This window comes from Tenrec ecaudatus, unplaced genomic scaffold, assembly GCF_050624435.1.
Source record: "Tenrec ecaudatus isolate mTenEca1 unplaced genomic scaffold, mTenEca1.hap1 Scaffold_520, whole genome shotgun sequence".
Lineage (NCBI taxonomy): Eukaryota > Metazoa > Chordata > Mammalia > Afrosoricida > Tenrecidae > Tenrec > Tenrec ecaudatus.
This window is the reverse complement of record NW_027459434.1, coordinates 144,725-155,668: the sequence shown is the minus strand read 5'-3', so window position 1 is coordinate 155,668 and position 10,944 is coordinate 144,725.

The window sequence follows — 10,944 nt, the reverse complement described above, 5'->3', positions numbered from 1 at the left end:
TAATGACGAGTGCCTCGTGGGTTTCAGGAAAAGGTCTTTGGTTTCAAAGTCGACAATATTGTACTTGACTCTTACTCTGAGCCTTTTCTTAAATGATTAGTTTTCATTTACTGGTTTTCTCCATCTTTGTACTTGAAATCATGACTCGACTGATTTTTCACTATTCCGGATATTCTAGCAAACAAGGGAGTGGTTTTCTATTCAGAATCTTGCATTTCTTAGAGGCTACTGAATTAAAATATTGTCTTGCCTGGGGCCCAACTTTTCCAGGTGTCACGTTCTTCCCTGAGACCCAGTAACACTTGAATCACTTTACTTACACTGAGGTTGACCTCGATCATTGGGCTCTGGGATGTAGTGTGGGTATTACAGGTAAGAGTAGTGGGGTTGGTGATGACCATGGCCCAAGTTTGGGAAATCCTGGCTGCAACAGATTAGCAGAGGGACAATGTTGACTGGAAACATTCTGCCTGAGGCTTCAGGTCAGATGTGTGCAAATAAACTGCAAAGCTGGGAGTGGAGCTTGTCCTTTGGGCACAGCATCTGGTTTACCCTTTCCTGAGTGTCAGAATTTGGACTGAACAGAACCCACCGTCACGTGATTCCTTTCCTCAAAATTTCATTAATTTCTTTTGGATTTTTCATTGATTCACAGAATCCAGAAACATAAGGGAATCTCCTCAAGAGTGGAGTAGGTGGAAATTGGAACTGAATGGCTTCATAGAAGAGTTGGACCTTTGGGATCTTATCAACCACAACTCCTTGGGACTAACCTGATATTCATGCTTCTCAAAGATGTCACTCCCACACAAGGAAAACTATTAAGGCTCTGAGGAGGTTAATTAAGAAGTTTCAGGGTATACAGGAAAAAAAGGACCTTGGAAATTGTGAGGTCTGAAGATGACTTGGGGTCCAATTGATGGTTTTAACAAACTATATTCTGCCCACTCTCTGGAGCACAGGATATACAGGAGCCCAAGGCAGGGCAGGAGCAATGAGGACCGGGAAGGAAAGAACACTGGGCTCAGAAATTCTGGGCACTCTTTGACCTCTCCCACACACCTCTTGGTAAAAACTTCTTCTGTTATAGACTAATATGCATATGAGTTCAAACATTTACCCTACCATGAGCTCAGAAGATAGAGGGGGTCTGGTCTCTATCACTTTCTGTTTATAAGGACAGGACATCCTCATATGCAAATTATATTTCAGGCACTAGGGTACAATTTCACCCTTGGGGTGGGAAAGCTATCAGTTCTCTTCAGACGGGGCTGTAGGTCTCTTGGGAAAGCAGAGGTGTGGTGTTAAGATGCTATTGTTATGTGTTCTCCTATGCTTGGTGACAGTTCCCCAAGGTGAGAGATACAGATATCTGACCTGGGTCTATGGGGATAGTTATGACTTCAAGTGACTGACATGGAACATTTGTTTTTGTTTTCAGGGGTCCTGTCCCAGGTGCAGCTTCAGGAGTCAGGTCCAGGACTGGTGAAGCCGTCCCAGAAGCTGTCCCTCACCTGCATTGTCTCTGGTTTCTCCATCACAAGCAGTGGTTACTGCTGGCATTGGATTTGCCAGACTTCTGGAAAGGGGCTGCAGTGGATGGGAGAGCTATGCTCTATTGGTAATACATATTATAACCCGTCTTTTCAAAGCCGACTCTCCATCACCAGAAACACATCGAAGAATCAGTTCTCCCTGCAGCTGAACCCCGTGACTGCTGAGGACACGGCCATGTATTACTGTGCAAGGGAAACACACAGTGAGGGGAAGTCAGTGTGAACCCAGACACAAATCTCCCCTGCAGGGGAGACACTGGGCAGCAGGGGGCACGCAGGATTCATGAGCACAGACACCCAGTCCTAGACAGGCACAGATAGATGACAGGGAGGATTTCCTGTTGGAATTAGGGCTTTCTCACTTAACTCTTAGCCTCCCCTGGGACAGCTTTTTTTTTTTTAATTTTGCCATCTTTTTTGTTTATTTTATATTGGGATGCAAAGTGCAAGGTCAGTAGTTTGAAACCACCAGTTCCTCCAAGGGAGAAAGATGAGGCTGTTTGCTCCTCCAAAAGATTAACAGTGTCTGAAACCCTACGGAGCAGTTCTACTCTGTCCGAGAGTCACTGTGATTTGGGATTCACTTGGTGCCAATGTCTTACAGTTATCAAATTTCTGAATTTGTATCTTGTTTTGTTTGTTTATGTCCATTAATTGCTTTCTGTGTATTCTGTATTTTGTTTAATCGTATTTGATATTATCAGGAATTGTTCTATTTTTTCCATCATCCTGGTCTCCATAGAACTTCATACATCGTGTTTTCATTTTAATTATATCATCCTTTTCTGTGACACCTTTTATGATATTATTTATAAAATTATTATTAACATGTTAATGGTTCCCTTTTACATATATTTTGCTGGTTGTGCTTCAATTTACAAGGTACTTTTATAAAAATAACCTTAGTCTCCCTTCAAGTTGAATTACTCCCCTTCTTGTGTACTGCACAAAATATAACTGTTGATTTCGGTAAAACCAGTGTGTGAGGTCACTGACAAAAGCTCAGCTCACACACAGGCTCTGTGTGCAACAGTAGTTTGCTCGCACAGAGAAGAGACAGGGCCGGCTCATCATCAAAGTAGGCAGCAGTCCTCACAGCCAGTGGCTTCACCTGTGGCAAGTGCAGGAATGGAGGTTTGCAAGCATGTCTTGTTTGTGCTGCAGTTGTAGAATAGTGTTCCTTCCTCAACAGCAAACATAGAGAAATAGGGTTGTGCTGTGAGCTGAAACCTCCTGGAAGGCAGGGAGTTGGTTGTGTTGTTTGTTTTTGTTGTTGTTGCTTGGTGTATTTAATGTCATGTGAAGGACAAGCCGTTTGCTTGTTCAGCATGAGCCACAGGGTGTGTTGCAGGATACCAGCTACTAAAGAGTGCTTTTGGTTCCAGAAAATCCTGAGAAAGGCGGTCAACTGGCAAGATCCTCACATTCCAGTAGCCAGACTGACACATCTGAAACACACCTAGGTCTGTTATGGATTCCGGGCAAGGGCCGCAGACTATACTTGGACTGCCTACTTCCTCAATTTTAAATTCCTATTAGAGTTTATCTCATGTGTTTTGTCATTGGGGGATAGCATTATTGAATTTCTGTGATATGTTTTTCTGTTTGACTGTAGATGAAAGCCAGAATTGATGTACATAAAGAGACAGCAAGTAGAATAAGGGCTTCTGGGGCTACAGTGGGGGGTAGGGGAGTGGAATAAAGGAAGATGATGCCATTAGTTGAAGAAGGAAGATGATGTTTTGAAGCTAATTGTGGTAGCAGTCATACAATACTGCTTGATGCACTTGAACTACTGATGAACATGACACCTGTATTTGCTCCCCAAAAAATGGTTTTGGAGGGGGAAAAAAGTGAGAAAATAATTAAAATATTAAATAAAGACTATTCCATTGCTAACAATTTTTACAAATTCAAATTTTGGGCTTATATCATAATCTCTTTTCGGGTTCAATGTTTTAGCTGGCTTTTTGAAGTGTTGCTGTACCAGCAATACTTTCCGTCAGTTTCTGATTGTGGTTGAAAAACTATGTCATATTTTAAAAGTTATTTTTCTCATACACGTGCAACAAACTAATATTTTCATCACTCTTCTCATGCATAATTCAATGGAGAGGGAGGTGGTTTATTGTACCAACCTGGTAGATAAACACATGTGGGGTCAATTGAGGGGCGGAGGGATAAATGACTCGGTGAGCCTTGCCTTTCTAGTTTTGGGGTCTCTTGCTTTCTGATGGTTGGAGCAGATTGCAGATCCCTTACCCAGTGCCATGCTTGATCTGGCAAGGCTCACTTCCTGCAAGAACATCCCCAAGGACACACCGCATGTACCTACCCCAATGCAGCCCTGGGTGCTGGAATAGCTCTGTGGATACCCCTGCCAGCGCTGAGATGCATACACTGCTCACTGATCCAGTTTTCCTCCTGCAATCGGTCTCATTGCATGTGTTTTGTGACATGGAGGAGGACTTTGTGCATTAGTGTCAGACATATGGGCTAATGTTGGACTTGTGGACTTGGGTAGTACTTGGTTGTGATATTTTCCTGATGTAAACTTACCATTTATATAAAACTTTCTCTTATTCAAATGAGTTTCTGTGGACTCGTTTCTCTAATATACCCACACTAACACAAATGGAATTAGATTATCACTGTGTTCAACAATTATCAACAGCTGAAAATTTTCCTATCACACGTCACTGAAACCCATAAAAAAGAATTCTGACTTGTCAATTTCCTCCTTAATGTGGAATAAATAACTCTATAACTCTCTTGCTTTAATTAATTTGAATAGAAATCTTCTTTAAGTACGTTTCCTCTTCCTGTGGAAAGAATGAAGCCTAACCGGTGTTCAATATTTGATTGTTTTTCAGGCAAATTTCTTTCTTGATCAGTATTTTATTGTGGTATATATCTCAATCTCAAAATCTAGATAAATATCTACATGTATATATCATACTTCCTTTCACTGCAACCAATTCAGAGTGTTTGCAACTTGTATCACACTCTATGTCCAAAGTATTTTATAGTGAGGGAGAGTCAGTGGGAGTCCAGACATAAAACTAACCTCAGGGGGTGGGCTGACTTGCAAGGATGCTAAGAACCCACCCACTCTGGACCAAGTGAAGAAAGAGGTGAGCACGGGAGCCTGGATAAGGACTGCAGTGCCCGGTCAGCTAGAACTGCTGTGCTGACCACTATGGTAGCTCTATGTGGACTCATCGTTGCAGCCTTTGTGACAATCCATCTCTTTGAGAGTCTCTCCCATTTTAATTGACATTCTACTTTACCAAGCACAAGACCATTCTCTGGGTTCTTGTTCCTACTAATGTAATGCCCAAATAAGTGAGATAAAATCTTACTTGAAAACTTACAAGAATTAAACAAGATGTGCTTACTCTAAGACAGAACTTCAGGCAGCCCATGACAAATTTAACATTATTCTCTAACACCATGTGTTAGTCCAGGCAGACTAGAGAAGCAAATCCAGGGAGACACTCACATGTGTATAGGAAAGAGCTTTATATCAAAGAGTAACTGTATATTAAGAAAACATCCCAGCTCTGATCACATCTATAAGTCCAATATTAGCCCATATGTCTGACACCAATCTATAAATTCTTCTTCAGACTCACACAACACATGTAGTGACAAAGATCACAGGCTAGTGGGTGGAAAGTCTTGTGGATCTGGTGGTGCTGGAAGCATCTCAGCACTGGCATGGGTCTTCACATTGCCAGGGCTCCAGTGCCAGGGCTCTGGCTATTATCAGTGTAGCACCATGTTGCTTTGTAAACAGGAATATTTCAACAGGTAGAGATTCTATCTGGGTCTGGCTTCCAGTGAGCTATTTATCTCCTTTGCACCTCCAAATGAATTCATCAAGCTGTGACCTCATTGATAGGCTAGACTCCATCCCTTCCCAAGTTGTCAAGAGATTATGAAACTGCCACACCATATCCCAAATGCGCCAATTCCTTGATATGTTTTATGGGGTCTTTGGCTATTATAGTAGTCACTCTTAGTTTGCACAACTCTGGGAGGTGTTTCTGGCACTGAAGATGGTGCCCAGGGTTACTATTAAAATCACACAATGCCTAGGACAGAATCCCATAGTAAATACTCAAGGAACACATAATAGTAACAGTACTTGCATTGAAGAACTCTACATAATGTCTTAAGACCAGCCATCATGCACAGAAATGTTCACCTGTAGAAAGTAAAAATAGATGCATATGAATTGTACATAGGTGAACCTGAAACACAGAACTATGTGAGCATAATTAAATGCTCAACTTCTAGCCAAAAGGTAGACAGTTCAAAACCTTGGCAATTCAGTTGGTTAAAGACCTGATATGGTTATCCAATTATTATTACAGAAAAGAAAATCCTTTCAGACAGTTCTCTTTCATGTAGGGTCAATACGAGTCTTTAACTGTTTTTGCACCCAAACAACCTTGGATGCTTAATGTTCTATAAATATGTAGACAAGACTTTTGCAACCAATAACTAACGAAGGCACGGGGAACTTCAACATAAAAACAGTTATAAAGAGTGTATTCTGTTACATATTTCCTTTTCTAAGGAAAAGAAAACATATACCCATTCCCCCAGCACTGTCATTCAATCTGGGAAGAACATTGTGTCTTTTCATTTGTTTTGATGATGTTACGTGCCACAGAGACAATTGCAACGCTAAGTGATTCAGTGTAAAACTGAACTAAATCATGCCTAGTTCAGTACCATAACCATAACGAATATTTTTAAGCTTATTGTTAGAGTCACTGTGTCAATCCATCACCTCCTCCTTCACTGATCCCATGCTTTATCGTGGATGATGTCTTTCTCAACAGACTGGTGTCATGATAGCCTGTCCAAATTACATGAAACAAAGTCTCATCATCCTTCCTTCTAAGGTATTCCTTGGCTGTATTTCCCTCAAAACAGATGTTTGTTATATTGATAGCCCAGTTTGTGGTGCTTTCAACATTCTTTTCCAAAAGGTAAGTGAATGGCCATAATTTTGGATATGCCCCCCCTTATTCATAGCCCAGAGCTCATAGTCACATAATAGTATTTAAAAATCACCACTTGGCTTCTCAATGTGACATTTATACAGCCCTTTATACGGGCTTCTTGGTGTAGAGATATATGAAGATATGGTGACACAGTGGGATAAGTATTGGATTGCTCACTGCAAACCAGCCCACTGTGCCTCCCGAGTAAGATGAGGTTGTCTTTTCCTGTAAGTATTTATGGTCAAAGAAGTTCTCAGGAACATTTATAATCAGTCTTATAAGGTTCCCATGAGACAGGATAGGTGCACTTGCAGTGGGCTTAGTTTGAGGACGAAATCATTCGTTTCTTAGCTCATTCGTTTCTTGCTTGGTTTACTGATTTTCCCTCCGTGCAGAAGACTGTCTGGTGTCTTCATAGCTCTCAGAACTCACAATGAATACAGTAATGCATACATTAGTGGATGCATGTGTTCAAATCAAACAATTCATATACAATGGAACCCTGATAATTTTGTGATTGCAAATATTGGGATCTGGGCAGGGTAAAAATTCAGTGTATGCCTGTGGGCCACCTCACTCACATTTCTGACATATTTTTGCCATCCAACTTGCTTCAAGGCCCAGCTCTGGAGAAGCTTCCTTGTGGAGCTGTGACCCCTGTCCATTAGCACAAGCAGAAGACTGGTGTGGTTTATTTTCTCAAATGATATGAACACCCACCTTCACTCCCCTCAAGATTCTCCTCTGGAACCAGAATTCCAGAGCCTGCTGAGCCAGGGAGACTTTGATACAGAAATGTCTGTCTCCATCCGCTTCCTCGTTTTGATGGTCCTAGGTCTCCCATCGGGTCAATGGCAGGGAGATGCACTAGGTCACAGCAGATTTAAGGACAGATGGGATATTCAAAGCTTGTTTCCTAAGACTCCTGGTGTCCTGTCCCAGGTGCAGCTTTAGTAGTCAGGCCCTGAGGTGGTGAGACCATCACAGTACCTCACTCTCATCTGCACCATTACTGGGGACTCAGTCTCCAGCACAAGTGCCACATGGGAGCAGATCAGGCAGCCCTGAGAGAGGCTGTGAGTGGATGGGAAGGAGCTTCTACAGGTCAGAGTGGTTTAGCGAATACACACCAAATCTCAGAGATCTAGTCAGCAACCCAGACACATCCAAGAACCAGTTCTCCCTGCACCTGAGTTCTGTGACCACTGAGGATCCAGCTGTGTATGGCTGTGCAAGAAGACACAGAGAGAGAAGTCAATGTGAATTCCCACACAAACCACTCTGCAGCACAGGGGTGGGGTTGGACTGAAGGGAATTTGGGGCAATGGGTGTGCTCAGGCCCAAATAGCACAGGCCCAGGTTCCAGGAGCAGGTACAAGTGAGAGCACAAATAGGATGGTCTGCTGTGTTCTTTAGTTTATTTTGTTAAAACAAAATTTGGATTTTAGCAACAGATTTAGCAGGAATTTCAGTAGGAATCATTCTATTTTCTCTTAATTTAAAAAAAAAAGATGACGCAGCAGCAGTAGTAGTAGTGGTAGTAGTAGTAGTAGTAGTAGTAGTAGTAGTAGTAGTAGTAGTAGTAGTAGTAGTCGTAGTCGTAGTAGTAGTAGTAGAACAACAACAAGAAGAAGAAGAAGAAGAAGAAGAAGAAGAAGAAGAAGAAGAAGAAGAAGAAAAAGAAGAGGATTGCTGTAAAGCTTTAGAAAGGAAATAGTAGAGTAAGGTAAAAAGTTGTGAAAAGAGGAAAACAATTATATTCCATGAAATAAGTGCTAAAAAGTGGTGAGGTGGAAAACTGGAAAGACCAGGGGTAGAGTGTAGGGATGGCCTCATTGGAATGGACAATGATTTCTCTTCACTACAGTTTGCTGGGTCATTCATGTCTGTGCCCTCAGGTTTCAATCCATTAATTTCAAAGGGAAACTGTTTTCAAATCTCTCTTGAGTGGTTCACCTGCCTTTGCTTTATGAAGCATTTTATGTTGTGTGACCATTGGCTTATATAGAAATACATCCTTTCCAGCCTCTTCCCTAATATCTGGTTGATTTACATTTAGAAAAATCAAAACACAGTGAGTCTATTCTGAGACGTTTCCAGAGGAGAGCGCCTGAGTGATTCAGACATGATAGTGTGTAGATGCTTCTCTTGATCACATGGCTCATTGTGATTGTCCTTGTTTCCTTGGGTCTATCTCAGTTGCAGGTATAGAGGCTGGACCCCAAACACCCAACTCACTGCTGTCCAGTCACATAAGAATATTAGAAACCCTATAAGGCTCTGGTTCTCAACCTATGGTTCGAGACCACTTGCTGGGGGGGGGGGCAGGGGGATGAGCAAACGACATTTGAGGTATTTACTCGTGCCAACATGGCTGGTAAACACATGTGGGGTTAAATGAGGGCCTGAAGGATAAATGGCTCGATGATCCTCACCTTTCTAGTTCTTGGGTCTCTTGCTTTGCGATAGTCGGATTAGGGTGCAGCTGCCTTGGCCAGTTCCCTGTTTCAGCTGTCAAGGCTCACTTCCTGCAAGACATCCCCAAGGAGAAGCCACATAGAGCTACTGCAGTGCAGCCCTGGGTGCTGGAGCAGCCGTGTGGAGACCCCCGCCAGCTCTGAGATGCTTACAGGTTCACTGATTTGGCTTTCCTCCTTCAGTCAGTGTTATTGCCTGTCTTTTGTGAGATATAGGAGGACTTTATGGATTGGTGTCAGACATATGGGTTAATCTTGGACTTGTGAGCTTGGGTAGCACTGGATTGGGATGTTTTCTTGCTGTGCACTTAACCTTTATATAAAACTCTCTCTTATACATGAATTTCTGTAGATTTGTTTCTCTAAAGTGCCCAGACTAGCACAACCCTTTCACAGTGATCACCTAAGATCATCAGTAAACACATTTTCCAATGGTCTTAGAAATCAAGACACCACTCCTCCATCCATCTCCAGGTGGGTATGCACTCGTGCAGATACACCCACATATGGGTAACTGGTGTGATGACATCATCGCGCCTACCCCATACAAATACAAGTGTATGTGAAAGGGTTGGCACCATAATGTGCTTAAGCGGACAAGTAACACATGTGCAGAGAGCAGCTACTCTGTAGAGATCAGTTGCTTTGTTGAAAGCAGTTAGCTACTCTGCTAAAAGCAGCTACTGTGTTGAAAGCAGTAGTATTGGAGGTAAAACGACACTTCATGAATTATAATTATTGGGTAAATGTAAAATCCTGTACCGTGAAATCATCAACTACTGCAAAAATATGGGATATCTGTACCATGGCAACTTAATCCTGATGCTGATTGGTCTTGTTAAATTCAGCTATGGTTGATATGAATACTACTCCCTTGTGAGAGTAACAGGTATGTAAAAAAAACACAAACAAACCAAAACCACAGAATGGTAAATCACAGGAAACTTTAACGAACTCTATTGACTGAACTGTGCCATGTATCACCTTTTGTATTATTAAAGCGATTGTTTTATATTATTTTCATTAGAAAACCATGCCATGACAATGAATCATGTAGAGAAGAATGTTAACAAAATAAAATATAGCGAGGATTTTTTACAGTATGTATTTATCTCAATATTTACAGCAGGAATTGAGGAATCACAATGTGTTATTTGTTGTGAAGTTCTATCAGCTGAATATATGAAGCCAAAGAAACTATAACGCCATTTTGTTAGCAAGCATCTGTGTTTGCCAACAATTATACCAACTATTTTAGAAGCAAAGCTCATGGACTCAAGAAAGCCAGACTTGACACTGGTGGCAAAACCACAAACCAAACGTTAACAGCCAATGAAGCTTCATACTTGGTGGCACTCAGAGTTGCCAGAGCTATGAAACCTCACACCATTGCTGAGGATTTATTGTTGCAAGTGACCAAAGTCATTGTTTGAGTTATGATTGGACACAAACTTGTTATGAAATTGAGTCAATTTCCTTATCTAATGATACTGTCCGCAGAAGAATAGGTGACAAGTTTGCTGATATCCTTTATCAGGTCATCCCGGAAATTAAATCTGCTCCACTTCCAATATTTAGCATCCAGTCACTTCCAATATTTAGCATCCAGTTTGATGAATCTACAGACATTGCAACCTGGTCCCAGTTACTGGTTTACCTGAGGTATATTAATGATGGCAACTTTAAAGAAGAGTTTCTTTTTTGCAAACCTCTTGAAACAACAACTACTGCAGATGATGTATTTGACACAGTAGGTTCATTTCTGAAAGAGCATAAGATCTCTTGGGAAAAGTTTATGGAGTTTACTCAGATGGTGCTCCAGCTATGCTAGGATGCCTACCTGCATTTCAACGTTTGGTACTGAATGAGTCACTAAAAGTCAACGGACTTCAC